Below are 17,013 nucleotides of genomic sequence, written 5' to 3' on the forward strand. Positions count from 1 at the left end.
GCTGGCACATGTATCCAAATATATATCCAAAGGAACTCCGTCAGTGTAACTTGCAGAGAGCTCTGCGATCTTACAGCCTTACCTGTAGTGAGTGCCCCTCTAGGGAACTGCAGAGCTGTGGACTCTCAGACGTACTGGAGCACATCTCTTGCCTGCCTGAAACGTTCAGGAGGCTCTCGGATATCCAGGCAGCAGCAGAAAGAGTTCTGATTTTACGGCAAGGCTGACCACACTTGCAAGTTTTCTTTTGCATGCTCACACCAGGAAGCCAAACCAGAACAGCTGCACACACAGCAGAGCAATTGCTCAGCACATCTACACCAACAGAGCTCTCCTAAAGCACACCTGGAGCCATTCATACCCCAAGTCAACATCTACAGCGGAACCTGGCCACAAGCTTTGACACAATGTCATTTTGGGGTCAAACTGGTGCACACCAAAAAATTAGTAAAATGCACCTCCTTCTCTGCCACGCCAGGTATCGTGCTCCTTCAGTTGAGCTGTAGCTGTTACATTACTTCCCAAATGCAAAGCCAAACAGAGAAAATAGAACCACAGCCTGCTCCTTAAAAAGCAACTCTGCACAGGCAACCGTTCATTGTGTGTGACCAAGGGAAGATGTGACCGCGGCCCTTCAAACTTTCGGGATGCCTAGGCGGGACTAAACGGTGCTTGCGAACACAGAACATGCCTGCCCGTTAAGACAGGCTGGTCAAGTTTACCACCAAAACTCTACATCAGCATTTGCCAACCCTGTCCAGCTTTGGGTCGCCAGAGCTGCACTCGGATCACTTGAAAGCGTCTCCCAGTAGCGGCCAGTACTAAGCTCAGAACTGTACCTCCCTGGCGCCTACACGGGGGAAAACTCAGACTGTGCCCCCTTCTCCTTAAGGTGCCTTAGAGCTTGTGACAGGAATTTCATCCACTGCTTGGAAAAGCTCCAAGGTTGCAGCTTAAGGGAACCAGAGTTCCCTGGGTCTCAGAGTCATTCCAGAGCTAAAGCGGTGACAGACATCAGCTCTAGGTCAGATGACACATGCCAGCACTCACCACTGACCCAGGGTGGCAACCTGCTCCCATCCGCTACCTCCTGACCTAGGAAGCCCCTTAGGGAATTACAGCAGCAGTTCGCCAATGGAAAAACCACAACGGCACGACACAGTGACTCAAAGATCTAAAATGCACCCCTTGCACCTACAGAACCTGGTGCTAAAAACACAACAGGTGAACGAGAGAACATTAACTGCCATGACTGATACTAGAGCAAACCTCACTGGGCACTTAAGGAGAACAGCAGAACCAGAATAGTAGCAAAAGCCTGCATGCCTGGGACTGTAATAAAAGAAGACACCCTGCCTGGAGATTGTTACGAGCACAAGTAATACACGTCCTCTTCAGTTGTGATCTGAGTTAAGACAGACAACAAATATCGCAATACACCCGTATCGATTAGCTGCAACAGCTCACCTCTCACCATGCCTGTTAAGGGTTGCAGGTTCTCCCGCTTGTCTCAGCTACGTTGGGCGCCAGTTGCGGTAGCTGGAGCCCAACTCAGGCAGCCTCACACGGGGCACCCGCTGCTGCAGCACAAGCAAGCTATCAGGCTGCAACAAGGCTTTTACCGTCAGTCAGATTCTGCTGTCTGTGCTGTTTCTCCTTACTCCAGAGGGCAGGGCAGGGCAGGGCAGGGCAGGGCAGGGCAGGGCAGGGCAGGGCAGGGCAGGGCAGGGCAGGGCAGGGCAGGGCAGGGCAGGGCAGGGCAGGGCAGGGCAGGGCACCCACCACCACCACCCCTCCATCCAACCCTCTCTCCCACACTCCTCAGGGCTATATAACTACTTCACGGGAACGAGCTACAGCTGCTCATCATCCATGTCCCTCAACCCACTGCCTTGGAGGCAAGGTCACAGCTGCATGTTATCAATGCTCATCAACCTTCTGCCTTCACTCCTCTGCACTCTTCTCCAAGAAATTCCAGGGAAGACAGTGACAGAAACCTGTGTTGGAACTAAGTGCCTGGTCAATGCCTCCAAGTAACAGCATCCGTGACATCCAGACAGACTGTGAAGGGACAGATGGATCCAAGAATTAAATTAGGGAATGAGGTAAGTAAAAGGCACAGAGAAACAGAGACCTCTGAGTTCTGGAGAGTGTATTTTGATGTACCCAATTTCTGGTTTTGTGGCTCAGAAAGAACGGAGCCCAGGTTTTGTCGCAGCAGTTATATGGCTGCAAAGGGAAGGCGAGAGCCAGCAACAGAACTCCTTCCTGGCACCTTCTGTGTGGGAGCAGCGGCCAGACGTTTTCAGTTTCGGAGCAGGGCTCCGTGAGAGTGACAAAGTGAGGGGACTGTTTTGTGGCCGAGAAGGAAAACCATGACACCACCATACAGGAAGCAATTCCATTTTAATAGTCTCCAGAGTGTCACGGTTCGAAAGGAAGAACAATAGGGTAAGAGCACGAATATGCAGCCAATACCGACAGAAGCAGCCTTGGTAAGCTTCTCAATATTGCTTTTTGATATTTCACGGGGAAAAACATTGAGCCTAATATTTCTCATCTGTAGAGTTCTTGGGGGCTTTGGGGAGAAGGAAACTGACACTAGGTTGTCTGAGAATCACAGTTTACAGTTACTCATTGTCTTCTGGTCTCACAGGATGAGGCAGAGGTATAATTGATTTCTTCTCTGTATCTCTGCAAAGAGCTTTCCTCGTACCTATGGCAAAAGAAAACAATGCTATTATAAAAGACAGTCATTGCACAAAGCCACATTAAGTGACTTCTCTATTACATTAAGATCATTTTTCAAGAAGATTTACTAGAATCCTAGAATATCTTGAGTTGCAAGTGACCCATAAGGATCATCAAGTCCAACTCCATGCTCCTTGCGGGACTACCTGAAACTAAACCATATGACTGAAAGCACCATCCAGATGCTCCCTAAGCTCTTGACAGGTTTAGTGCCCTGACTGAATGCCCTTTCAGTGGATAAGATTTTCCTAACGTCCAACCTGAACTTCCCCTGACGCAGCTTCATTCCACTTCCTGCAATCAAGTCTCATAACTGATGTACTCTTCAGTAGGAAAAGCTATCTAAAGCAGTATACAGAATCCCATTCATCAACGACTATCTGAACTTGTACAGGCCCAGGAACCCTCAACACAAGAACCTTTCCATTCAACTTAAGGCACAACAACCACTTACCGTAAGCATCTTCATCTGGCTCTCCACTGCTAGCAGAGTAGCGCTCCGATACTGTCCGGTACACACGGTAGCCGAGCTGCTTATACATATTTACTGCAACCCGATTTGATACTCTCACAAAGAGATCGACGAAAAATCCACCCTTTCTTTGGAAACATAAAACCAAAGAAAAACCACAGTAAGGAATAGCAGGTGAATGTATTGCTAAATAACCCATAACTTGTAATCCGACCAAGAGCAGGTCTGACGATGTCATATGCTAATCAAACACCTTTCACACGGCAGTAACAGGTGCACTCCTTTCCCAAGGGACAAATCCGGTATAAATTCAGATTTTATTCTATTTTTGTCACATAAGCATTCTTTTATACCAGCCCGTGGGTTCAAAATTATGAACAGAAAGAACAGGGCAAGCTAAGCACTCACACAGGTCTCATATACACGTAAGAAATCTTTCATAAAAAAAAAAAACAAACCACTGAAAATCCACATTTTCAATTGCATTGGCTTAGGGACTGCCTCCTTCAATGTGTGTGGCAGGGGGCAGTGGCAGAACAGCTCACAAAGTTCAGTCACCTAACACAAGGCAGCCCTTCTCCTCACAAGGCAGATTCCTCAACATGTGCAATTTTCCCATTTTACCGGTTACAATGGGGTTGCCCTACCACCATGAGTTCAGGACATTTCCCTGTGGGTTCATTTGATGCTCAATTAAATTTTCAGCAAGTACAAGCAGCCAAGCATGACAAAAAGCAAGCTAAGGTACTGTCTGCCATACAGAATTGGTTCCAAGGCTGCCTGCAGGAACTGCAAAAAGCTCACGATCACTGAACAAGCACGCTGGAGACCCTACGGGAAAGTGTTGACCCTCCATGAAACTCTCTCGCTGTCAAGACAAGGACCTTTTTTGATACAGTATCTCTATTGGAATTCAGGCTACACCCTACTCATTCTGGAAAGTTAGCTTTCATAGAAACCCTGAGATCTTACACCGCCACATGGTATTTTTAGTCTTGTTCTCTAATTACAGGGAATCCTCAGCGAATCAGAACGCTACTTAAAGCACGATTCTGGGTCTCTTCCATGCAAGTCAAATACCTAAGCCATGTCAGTTGAGAGGTTACTTTTAGAAGATTAAAGATAAGCATGGTACTCACTTTTCTGAAATTTCTCCCAGTAGTTCCATCAATTTAGCAGCCAAACCCAGCCGTTGAAATTCTGGTGCAACAGAGAGCGTAGTAACACGTCCAAGCCACTCTTCCCCAGCCACAGAGCCTTCCGCCTTACCCGGTACTGCGAACGTACAGAGCATCAGAGCAGTAAGGAGCACCTTGGGAATAATGCACCACACGCAGCCACACGACTTTACAAAAAACCAAGCAGTCTACAAACAAACATTGCAATGATTGTGGTAAAGGCTTAAGCAGCCATTCTACGCTATTACTCAGTGATTCAGCAGCCACTAAGTTTCATTTTGATGCAGTATTACAGTTTTTTCTTTGTTAGTCTAAATAAATAAATGGATCTCCACAAATTCATTGTTTGAGGCGTGACTGCCAAATGCAAGTTTTAAGCAATTCTCTTGAGTCTTTAACTGAGTGGAATTCACGACCGAAGGAATGGAGGGCTAGAAGCCCAAAACTCACTCACCATCCCAGCAATTACTGAAGACCTTTCGTGACTATGGGGCAATAAAGCTTGGGAAGCTTTGCCAATGTGGCAAGAGAAAGCAAAGGCCCTGGAAACACTGGACGTTTAAGGAAAAATAAAAAATAAAAGCAGGGATGGGTATATGTTCTTCATAGTTCCTCTCCTTTCTACACAGAGCCAAGCTACTGCTAGCTCATTAATGAATATGCAGACTTCCACAGGGCACTCTTATAAACATCAGGCACTGCTAAATAAGCAGCTGATGCGGTGGGTACAGAGAAACCTTCCGTACAGCAAATGCTTTAAGCTTTACCGTTAAACACTTCATTTCCTGGGTCCCCACAAAGACTTCCATTCTGTGCCCACCTTCCCAAACCCCCCAAAAGAAGGGGAATAAAAAGAACTGGAAGGAACAAATACATACACACACACACACACACACGTAAAAACATGGCGAATCTCTGTAATTAAAAAAATTAGGAAAGGATGCAATCATCCAAGTAATGCGGAGTTAACTGATCCGCTGCATCGGACAGTCTTGTCAAACTCATGCTGGTGAAACCGAGCTCATACCAGCCGGTTTACTGAAACACTTGTCTTAGCATACATATACTTGAATCAAAATGACATTCGGCTATAGGGTGAGTGCAAGAAAATACACTTTTGCATGCTACAGCAAGAGACCTGCAAAGGGCCACGGTATAATACGCTTCAAAAGAGTCTGTGGTACAAGAAATTCAGCCCCATGGGCTGTTGGCTCAAACACGCTGGTGGAACGCTCTGTATAACTGGCCATACGCACGGTTTACACGGGGTTTTGTACGCAATGCGCATGTTTAACTAGGTATTTATGGTTTAAGACTTGTTTTAGCTCCTAAGGCAGGCAGCCAGCAAAGATGTTTTCAAGAGTTAACAAGGAACAGAAATTAAAGGAGTTGCTGGTTTTCAGAAGCTGACTCATCATTGTTTTGAAAAATGGCACCATACGGATCACTGTTAATGCGCTTGTAGACAAAGCGAAAGACCTTGGGTTGCGGGCGGCTGTGCAACTGTCTTAATCTTCTGAGGGTAGGTACCTTCTGTCAGTTGCTGCCGGGTGTCATCAACCAAAAGAAACAGGCTGTATTCTTCTGGATTGTCCACTCCATAAACTTTTCAGCACAAAGCTGACATACATCTGCGGTAGTGATATAGGGTCTTACTAGTAAGGTCTTCCCTGTACATGCACCGTTAACTTCCTGGAATGCAACACAAAGGTAGTTCTGTAGAATGAGAAAACAGACATCAGAAACAAAACCTCCAAACCTCATCCTCTGAAAACAGGAAGCTCAGCAACAAACAGCAAGCCTCTCTATGTTCTAGTTGTGAAACACGCACCAGTGATTACTGTACATTACAGCCACCTTGTGAATTGATGTTGGTGGTAAGACTGTGGCAGGCATAACAGAAATTCCTAAGCTGACATCCTCCTTTCCTTGGCTCACATTCTAACCCTGCAATTACGAACAAACAGATAGCAGTCTTAAAGCCCCATTGAAAACGTCAGTGGTTTTAACGGGACGTGGTGTTTGGCCTTACTAGGAAACGAAATGCTGTGAAGCAAAATAAACGTCAGAGGCAGCACACCCAAGAGAAGATGCTGCAACTGCTGGGTCAATACTATTGAAGAGAAGCTTCAGACAATATGTTCATCAGAAGGAAAAAGAAAAAACCCAACCCTCTGCCAGCAACACACAAGGGTGTTGATCCACAGGTTGCTGCACGATAAACCATTCACACTCTTTATGCTGCAGCATGCAAAAGGCAATCCATTTTCATGCAGGACATTTTCATCACGTTAACCGATGGCAACTTGGTGTCTGAGCCTGATGTAACCAAATTTCATCTCACAGGGAGGCAGAAAGAAAATTTACTCTGCAACATTAAAGTAAATCCGTATGATCATGAGGCAAAAGCTGGATCTTTTTTCTCTGCTGAAATTCACACATGTGCACAACTGATAACATAGATGAATTCTAAACAAGCCCTACAAGGAAACGCAGTTCTACCTTTCAAAAAGTATTTAAAAAGTAAAATAACAAGCAACTGGAAAAAAAAACACCCAACCACAAAACACTTTTGGACACATGAGCAAAGCAGCCTGCCATCACGTGCTTTTTTGCAAAGAAACTAACTGCAATTAGAAACTAAAAGCAGTAAAATGAAAGGAGATGGAAAAAATGACAGTAAGAAAGACCTGTTTATTTACTGAGCTGGTACTTATGTTTGTACACTGAATAAATTAAGCATGCTAAATCACAATGGCAAAAATGTACATTTCCTAAGAACAAGCTGTTAAAAGCTAAGACTGAGAAGAATGCTCATATGACTTCAGTTCCAAAGAGCACTCTGGGTTTTTAATAAACTTTTGATAGCTTGCAGACTGAAACACTGGAACTTTGCAACAGCCTTTAAACCATTAGGACTGAGCAGAACTAATCCATTTTTGTTAGCCGGTGTGAAGATAAATAAAATAAATACATAAAATCAAATCAGCTCTAAATAAGGCAAAGCACACTACAGTTTCAATTTCTAACATAGTTAACGCACAGAAGACCTGTTTTTCAATGCTTCTAGATGGACAGGATTGCTTCAAGGAGAGGCTGAAGTTTGTGCAAATGCCTGTAACTCATATAGTAAGTATCAAAATTCTTTATGCAGTATCAGCAAGTTGTATTTCATCACCATCAAAATACCGGATTTTTTGCTTTTCCATCCTTCGGAGGGAGGGAGGATGAAGGCCTTTCCAGGACCCAAAAGCTGGTGGTAAAGCTGTGAGACAGCACCACAGACATGTAGCAACCACATCCTGGTTCAATGTGGGAAAGATGAGTTGAGCTGAAGCTGTGTTGCACATTCCTTGTAGGGAAGGTGCTTCGTTTCAGGACTGCAGATGTGGAGAAAGGAGATGGAAAACTGGCATTCTGGGCAGGCAGCAAAGTGCTTGAATTTGTGCCAAGCATAGCCTGGAAGCGGAGCGACCTTACTGATTTGAGGCTCTCTTTCAAAGAGTCAACAAAGGAGCAGCCCTGGACACACCTGGTGCCAGCTCTTCCCGTGCTCCCCTGCATCTTCCAGCATCCAGCACAGCGTCCAGCTGTACAGGTAGCTTGGCTGAAGTTCAGTTGCTGAGGAAGAGAAGGTGAAACTGAATACAAGATCCTGCTGAAAAAATCTTCTGTCATCTAGTCATCCAGCAGAAATACAAAGGTGATTAATTTTCCTATTAAGTGTAATATTTTGCTAGAAAGAACAAAGACTCAAGCTACTTGAATGTGACACCTAACTACAGGTAAGCAGAATACAAAATGGATCCCAGTAAGATGGACTAGCTTTGTGCACTGGCCACAGTTTCGAATTTCTGTTCGTCAGCTCTCCTCTTCCTAAGAGAGGCAAATTGTGGGAGACTGCTGCTTTTCCCAGCTCCTTCCTGTTCAGTGATGTGCCGTGGTTGTTTGCATGGACACTGATAAAGCAGAAGGAGCCGCAACTGAAAGGTTTAATTACCTCCTGATGACCCCGTACCTTCATTTATCAAGCTCTTAGCTACATCATAACTTATTGACGGTTGTCGTTAGCCTCTCGAGCAACTTTGCACTGTGGTATGAACTGTAAACAACAGGACACAAAGGAGTAAATCCTTTCTTCTCGATTCCAACATCCTCCTTGCTTCAGTTCGCAAACTGATGCATCTGGACAGACAACAACAGGCCTGTCTATGTAACAATCTTTTCCTATATGAAAGGCATGCAGACTTGGTTTTAAAAGATAAAGTAATCCCAACTGTTTTGTTATTCTTCAGTTGGAGTTACTGCCCTACTCTGAAAGAGCAGTAAGAAATGGGAGGGGGGAGAAAAAAACCCACAAAACAAACCACAAACATGAAGACATCCACAGTATAGAACTCTACTCCTTGCTTAAACTTTCGAATTGTAGACAAGCTTTTCTGCCAAGTCTCCTCTCTATTACCCACGGTAAGCCACCAATCGCTACTGGGGAGTTGTGCTGATTTATACCACTGGAAATCTGGGTTTGTTCTTTTTAACAGCAAAGCGTACAAAGCAGCTGAATCTAAAATACAATTTGGTCTGTCCTCGCTCCGCACGACTTAAATACAAAGGACAGTGGGAAAGCTCCATTATTTAGTGTTTCCTTTATACCATCATAACCACACTCTGTTATGAAGTGGAAAGACTTTGAAACAGAGGCAAATTTACCAGCCATCTTCTCAGCACTGCTTCACACCACTCGTGGCCCCAAGGAAATCATTATGAATCATACTTCTCAAATGGAGATTTCCAACAAAACAACCATCCCCTGGGGGGGGTTTCTCTTCAGCCTGAAGCTCTACCTGAAAATCATCAACTGAAGGCATTGTTCTGTTAGTTGTCCTCCTCTTGTGCCATTGCCGGAGAGTATCTCTAGCTTCTGAACTCAGCAGCTGGGCAGCCTGGTCTTCCTGGAAGTTCTTGATCAGCAAAAGTGCTCCATAAGCACCTACAGCCTCCTGTGAAGGACAGCAGGGGAAGAACAATTCAGAGTGGTCACAAACACCACGCCAGTTCCAACTGGTCACAGTCAAAAGTACAAATGGTTTCTGAGTTTTTTTTAATAAATAGACGCACACATACAGGAAAGTCACTGCATTCTATGGCCAAAATATTTATACGTAAAGAAAAACAGCTTACTGGCCTGCAAAATACTGGACAGTGTGTTCTCAGCTGCTAAGAGCCATGCAGTGGTTGCCTGGGCTCCATATTACCAAGGGGTGCAATAGTATCTACCTCTGGGTCCGCTAGCGCTGGGGGTGGCCGGTTATTTAAATGACCAGTGTCACTCCTTTACTCCTGAGTGTTTTTACAAAGGTGGAACATGAGTTTTCTTCTAAACAGTTTCCAAGCAGCGATTTGTTTTCTTCCTGAGCTTCAAGCGGGTATCAAACACAGCTGTTTAAACGACATAAAAGACCATCTACCACTGTTCAGGAACTTAAAAGTGACTCCCTTAGCGGCAACAAAGCAATGACCCAGCGTGTGATTTGTACCTGGAAGCATCCCAAAGGTTTTGCTTTTGTTTTTAAAAGGCAGGCTGTGTTTGTTCACCTATGTCCAACACTACGTCCAACTAGTTTGGGAGGCAGCGTGTACAGCTCTCCAGACTTCACCTTTATTACATGAGTGGAGAACAAAGTACAGCCACAACAGAGTTGCCAATGTACAAAAGGAGCTGCAGGTCACAAAGGAAAAGGACTCTCAACAGGGGGCAACAGTCCTCAGCAACCAGGAGAAACAAAAGACAGGCTATCGTTTATTTCTCTTGCTCTTTAAGTAAACTATTTGAGTGGGAATGTTCAATTAAGAGGCAGCACGGTCTATTTGTGGAGTCATTCAGAGATGCAGTCTATGCTCACAGTAGTGCTTTCTGTATTACCGACAGCATCCTCTCGCTTTCAGCTCTGTGACGAGTTCAATACGTGGAAGACACGCAAGACCCACCAGACAAACTGGACAATACATTTACATTTGAACCGCACAACCCCAAAGCACTAAACAATTTTTCCTGCACCGTACAGTTTAACTAGTGCCACAGACAGGGCCAGCCAATAGATGAATGACTTTTGCTACATTAAAAACGACATGACTTAACAGCCCAGTAAATATTTCTGCCTTTCAAGCGTGTTAATGATCTCCAGCTTCACATCTCAAGTATTTTCTGTCCTAGGATTCCCGAACGATGCACTCTGCACACAAAGCAGGGAACAGACTAGTACTGAACCGGAGGAAACCTGACACAATTCTGTCATGCGTATCGGCATGTAAAAGGATACAGCAATTTCAGCAATCCAAGAGATGGCAGAAATGGGACATATACACCTATACTTAAAACTCACAGCTGAGCTTGGTCACAAGAACCTTTGAAACTTCCTCATAAACTGATAGATTCTGGGGCCTACCAAGGGCTGGCAGAATACCTCTTTGTTAAAACCACCACCGTGAAAACAAAGGAGGGAGATTTCCTTGCCTCGAGCGGACTTCAGCCATTGTTCAAGAGTGCCTTAAGAAACATATTCCTAGGCCTCATAAAAATACTCTGTGAGAAGCAAGTATCGGGCATAAACCAGGATCATTAAGGGGGGCAACATTCTCAAAAGCACTTTCCCCAGAGGGGCAGAGAATTCCCCCAGAAGTTTTTACAAAGCACCTAACCCGGGTCCCACTCCAGGTCTCACAACTCAATTGAACGCTGCAGACCCATACATACTCTCGGGACATTTTCAGGCACAGAAGGATAACCACAGCTGGCACCTGCACAGCCTATGTTTGCTTGCTAAGTCAGGACGCCTCCTCCTTCTTGGCGGAAAACAACATACTCCCTCCTACGGCAGTATATACGTCGGTAGATTCCCAGGTCACTTGGGGCTGTGACTCTGCAAGCTAACCAGCCTTCTCTTATTCTAAGGTGGAAATAATTAAGGGGTTCTCTTGTTACACTACCGACATCACCGACTACATAACTCCGTCAAAAGGGTTTCTACTCAAACGAGGTGAGGAAGAATCCCCCTTCCCCATCCCTTCACACAGTTCTAATAGAAATAAGTTGATTACCTTCTCCATGCAGCAAAGATGGATCCAGCAATTCCACCATGTATTCAGTTTCAGTATCCAGCTCCAGCGTATCACCCTGGGCCAGCACATATGTCAACACAGGCAAGAAGTCATCAGCTCCATACAGCCTCCCTGGGTCAAAGAGAACACAGGCAAGTGTGATAGACAAATCACACCCTTTAACCAGTTTCGGTGTTTGAAAGAAAAGCGTTATTTTGCTGCCTTTACTGACCAGTACGTTTGTATTACTTAAGAGCCTCTCGTTACAGATGTGCAGCAAAGAGAACAGCATCTGACACTTGGTGGGCAGCGTCCAGCTTCATCCTGTACTTCTAACGAGCACAAATTGGATGACGCAGACCTTGAAGCACGCAAGGGAATTTAAAGACTGGGCTCACCTTGGCGTCAGCTCAACTGGTGAACTCACAAGAGGTAGCCATGCCAGTCTGGCCTGACCTCCACCTGCACTTCTGTCAGTGGCTAAGAGAAAATCAATGGGCATTTTCTTTATACATGCACGGATGACGTCCCCTTTCTGGAAGGATCTAGCCACAAGTACCAGTTCCTGAGTCCGAAACCCAGCAGAGAAGCCTGCATATAAAAGCCTATTAGATTTTACATGAAAACTCTGCACATTTCCTTCACGGAGCATGGTTAAAAACACCAGTGAGCAAAGCCTCACGTAACTCCCAACTAGCTGGTGAAGCATCATCGGTAACGACAGCACGCAACACACAGAGGCTCTGCTGTACCTACGTCTGTATGTGTTCCTCTTACTTTTATCGCATTTAAACTTTCTCTTTAGAAAACGCTATGTGGCTAGATCTCTGGGGCTGGCCAAACTGTCCTCATTGCAGAAGCGGTGTGATGGTCACTTGAAACATCAAGATCGGGAGCCAATTTAAACTGTGGCGAAACTCCAGAGGACTGAAGGGCTGATACTGAAAGTCAGACCAGCTAAGACATACCTCCAGGTATTACACTGTTATCTGGCTGAGATTACAGGACAAAGCAGGTACTGGAAACAGGTGCTGGCCTGAGGCCACGTTTTAAAACTTTACACGACAAAGCAAGACAACCCAATTTGCTGCATCTTAGCCCAAGCCCCTCAGTACAATGGTTCACCAGAAGCCTCTCAGTACTTTTCTTTTGCATGTTGGGAATACCTTACTCAATGTGATAATACAGTATGGAGAAAAAACCAAAGTTTACATCACTTTGGGCAAAGATTCCTATATCCATTTTAAAATGCAGGATTTTGCACAGAAATAAACCAGGTCTAAGCTCCTGCCCAAATCTTGCCAAAGTGCTTGGGGGTCTTTTACAGCCTCAAACTTTCACCATTCACCTCAAATCTCAAAAGAAAGCAAGCATCCTGATTGGCACAGAGCCCAGCTGCAGATTCAGCGCTCGAAAGAAAACTGCCAACCGCCTGCAGCAGCTTATACTTTCTTAGAGAAAAAAAATCTTCCGCTACCACCAGCATTCCTTCACCTTAGCTCGTGACCTACCACAGCAGTGTATGATAAGACATCAGGCAACAGAGCTGCACCTATGAATTCATGCTGTCCAGCACAGCGTTTTAACTGTGCCACTGACTAATCAAGCGGGTCTTAACTGGTCTGTGGTTCCATTTCACCATCTAGGTTTCAAGGTCACTTTGGGACTCCTGCTACAGTGTAGAAAGAGATGTTATTTCTCTTGCGAAAACACAAAGAAATTGTCCAACGAGAACATTCAGAGGCACAGCAAACCCAAAACACTGGATCAGGGGCTGCTTTCCCCCAGCCATTGACACAGAGCCCTTGTAATTGTCATATTGCATACACACTGCTGAATTACTACAGCTAGATACTGGGTGTATCCTTTATTACGATTTCCAGCAAAATACTAATTTAGAACCAGTGTCAAATTCTAGGCGTACAGGACAGCCTTTCTGACAGCCAAATTCAAATGCCTACACTCAAGCAAAGCTGGTGGTTGGGGGGGGGGGCTTAAGCTGCTTCACAACTCTGCTTCACACTGAATGTGTAAGATGTGCTGCCAGATGCAGAGAGATCAGGAAGGAAGCAGAGAGGAAGAATCCCTCTCAAAAGGGCAAGGAGATGCTACAAGAGCTCCAGGAGAACGAGACAAAGCTGCAGAATCAGGTGGTCTCATTTCCTCCACCAAAACACAACCCCAGGTTTAGAAAAACAATGACCTTGAACCACAAGAAGCACCATACCCGAGTTATTCTCCATAACAGTATAAATCAATTTGCAAACTCTCAGCAGCAGTATGGCTTTCTTTTCAGGCGAATAAATTTTCTGCGGGGTCACAAACTTTCAACATCCACGTAATATGGTGTTGGAACAAACACGCCCAGTTCCTGAGGATTCCTCTGCTGCACCACCTGAAGGTTTTCCTTCGGTTGTTTCCAAGAACCATCTGGAACTCTTTCAACATCGCTTCAATATGGCTCCTCAACGGCTTCAGAATGCACTTATGCATGGCCTTCTCCAGGACAACATCTGCAACGGGAAAACACAAGTTGAGCTGTCTTCCTCCTCTAGAGCAGAGCCAGTAGTAACATAACCACTCCCAAGAGACACTGTGGAGCAAGACCTACTTGCTAAGGCTTCGTTATTATAGAAGCTGAGTCTCCAGATGTTTGTCAACAAGAAAATAAAAGGCAGAACCGAATCTGTATTCCATTTTCATTTCTGACAACGTGGGAAGTACAAAAAAAACCCCACAAAGGCAGACTACAGATTGTCACAACAACAACAACAACAAAAACAAAAAAAGAAAAAAAAAAAACAAAACAAAGCAGCAAGCAGGCAGCAGCTACAGTTAACTTTTTCGTCTGTTGGCCAGAAGTGCCCCAGTTTTATTTTACTTTGAGCTTAGACTTTAATTCTGAAACTTGAAGCATAACACAGTCAGAACCCTAACTTTTGTCTGCTTTGGCATGAAAGCCCATCTTTTTTTGCATGGTTTCCATCAGAAACTATAACTCACCCAAGGTCTCGTAAAACTTGGCTCAGCTTTAAGATCTTTATGATGCTGGACAGATTACGGGCCCTAAACTATAAATGAAAACCAAGCTGTGTTTATCCAGCTTCAGATTTCATCATGCAAGCTTATATACAGCTCTGTCATCAAGTCTGAAGTTCTTTGTTTGGCAGTAGTGTGCACATGGCACAGTAACCTCTTAGTTGTTTTTCTTTTATTCTTGTTTTACTCGAGGTTTTCTTTAACAGTCAGTCTCCATTTCCAAGGTACAGAACACATCAACAGAGAAAGCTCTTTGGTAAATCCTTCCTTTGAAAACCTTTATAAGTGAATTTCCTCTTCCACTCAGCCTCCCTACAACAACATAGCTTACATTAATAATTAGCTTATATCCATTATTTGTACTGCAGCGAACCGCCACAAGCACAATAGAAACCAAGGACCCTTCAGCCTGGCCACAGCGCAAACACCCTGGCAATGGGGTAGGACCAGAGCCCAGACTAGGCAGATGTATTAGGGGAGCACAGGGACCGAGAGGAGAAAGAGGAGCGGCCGTGTCACTACTAGATCACACATTTATACAGGCTAACAGTGGACATCCCTGCTGCTAGTGGCAACTCAAAGTTTCGTTAAACCTCATGCCCTTTCCAGGTTCTTTCCCTGTTCTTACATGTTTCTCCTAGACCAGTCTCTTTTTTTTCTCCCCCCCGCCTGCCCTTTTTGGGGGTGGTTTTTTTAGAAATGTCAGGCTATTCCTAAGGCTTGGGATTTACACACACACACACACACTCCCCTCCAAATAAACATTACCTACTACTTTTGTTTTCTTGCTTTTGCTTTATGTTTTCATTTATTTTATCCCTGTGTTCAACCAATTTTCCTTTTGTGCCTTCAGACTGCTCTTTCTCATACAAACACGCCCTTCACACACTCCTCACCTTACGGCGTCTTTGCTTCACATGTAGCATTTATTCTGTACTTGTCTGGCACACAATTCCCAAATGTCCAACCCTACTGAGGGCTCCCATCTCCCCTGTCCCAATTCTGCTGGGGCTTTGGTAGCTTCTCTTGCTATTTTCCCCTTCCGAGATCCTGATGGAGGTGGCAAAGCCATGTCTGCTTCATTCCCAGACGCTTCAAACACATCTAGGTGCTCTCTCATGGAGCCTGCAAAAAGGTGGAAAGAGTGAATGTGAGGAGCAGCACTTGCCCTCTGATCTTCTATTTGTCTATAGCCACCAGTAAAGGCATAACCAGCCTGACACATGGTCTTGATGGCCTGTCACACAGCATGAAGGGCAGATCTAGCTTCCCACCAGACCAGAGCCACCAATTATACATAACAAGTGGCAACATTTCAAATGACTGATCTTGGTAGAGCCACACAATCACCATTGACAGCACCACCAAACCCAGCCAGGAAAGCAGAAGCTTCACCCTTCTGCACAGTGATAGAAACTGCCTCTCCCTGCTATCAGAGCCATCCTCAAGGCTCACAGGGCAGAAATATTTTTCCACCAAGAAAAATGCACAAATCTCACCCATTGGTATGTTAGCTAACGGAATTTCTACAGCAGGAGTCCTCAAACTACGGCCCGCAGGCCAGATACAGCCCCCCAGGGTCCTCAGTCCGGCCCCCGGTATTTACAGACACACACCCCCCCGCCCCGCCAGGGGTTGGGGGGGGAACCAAGCAGCCGCAGAATCTGCCTGCCACTTCATCTGCACGCCAGCCCCCTGTTTAAAAAAGTTTCAGGACCCCTGTTCTAGAGGGTACACACAGTTCCTTGATAGCTTCACTGATTTTTATTTTATTTTCTTTTTTTTACAGTTCAGCTTGCTTCCTTTATTTATACTGCCTGTTCAGTTTTTTTAAAAAGTGAAAACGCCAAATGCTTTGCTTGTAAGTGGAACATCTCTGCAGTTTGCATTCCAAGTGCCTGTCTCATTGAAGTCAAAATTAAAGCAGTTGGTGCCACCAAGCACTGGATTAAAGAACTCTCTATGCCCATGTTAACTCCCACAGGCTTCCACTGGACATGAGGAGTTAACATCAGACATCCTTCCTCTCAATAAAGCGGGGTCATCACCACATCTGGTCACAGGAGGCTCAATAAACTGGAAAGAGTTCAGCACAGATCCCCAGAGCCCTTGGTCTGAAAACAAGGGAGCACCTAGCTTAGGATGGGACATCGGAAAACTTGGTACGCTTCTCCGACCCTCTTCATAGGCTCCAGCCCGCGGCTGGTTCAGCTGCTGCCTGCAGCATCAGCACAGAGGGAGCTGCAGAAACCGTCCCTCCCCAGAGGCTACGGGAGGGAACTGGACGCGGCAGGCAGGGAAAACTCCTCCACTGAGCCCCAGTCCCTGGTCGGGGCCAGGCTTGTTACCTGTAGGCGAGAAGTAGAAGCCTCAAGCCCTCGCTTAGTGCTGCTCCCACAGCTTCCCGTGCAGATGAGCGGCGCAGGAGGCGTTATTTCACATTGGCAGTTTGTCACGGGCTCCAAAAGCAGTGCC

At 45.4% G+C, this 17,013-nt stretch overlaps 1 long non-coding RNA gene across 9 annotated transcripts; it reads right to left on the bottom strand.

Annotated features, from left to right (window-relative positions):
• Window positions 1–2,387: 2,387 nt before the first annotated feature.
• LOC308060330 lies at window positions 2,388–16,609 on the bottom strand. 9 transcript variants are annotated; one of them, XR_013926669.1, is made up of 3 exons: window positions 13,727–16,609; window positions 4,363–11,631; window positions 2,388–3,351 (listed from the first exon to the last, which is right to left on the bottom strand). It is a non-coding gene; the product is annotated as an uncharacterized lncRNA (long non-coding RNA). The 9 variants fall into 9 exon arrangements; XR_013926670.1 differs by having other exon boundaries at window positions 11,898–16,609; XR_013926671.1 differs by having other exon boundaries at window positions 4,363–9,741; window positions 11,500–16,609.
• Between the last annotated feature and the right edge of the window lie 404 nt (window positions 16,610–17,013).

Source organism: Falco punctatus (assembly GCF_963210335.1).
Source record: "Falco punctatus genome assembly, chromosome: 3".
Lineage (NCBI taxonomy): Eukaryota > Metazoa > Chordata > Aves > Falconiformes > Falconidae > Falco > Falco punctatus.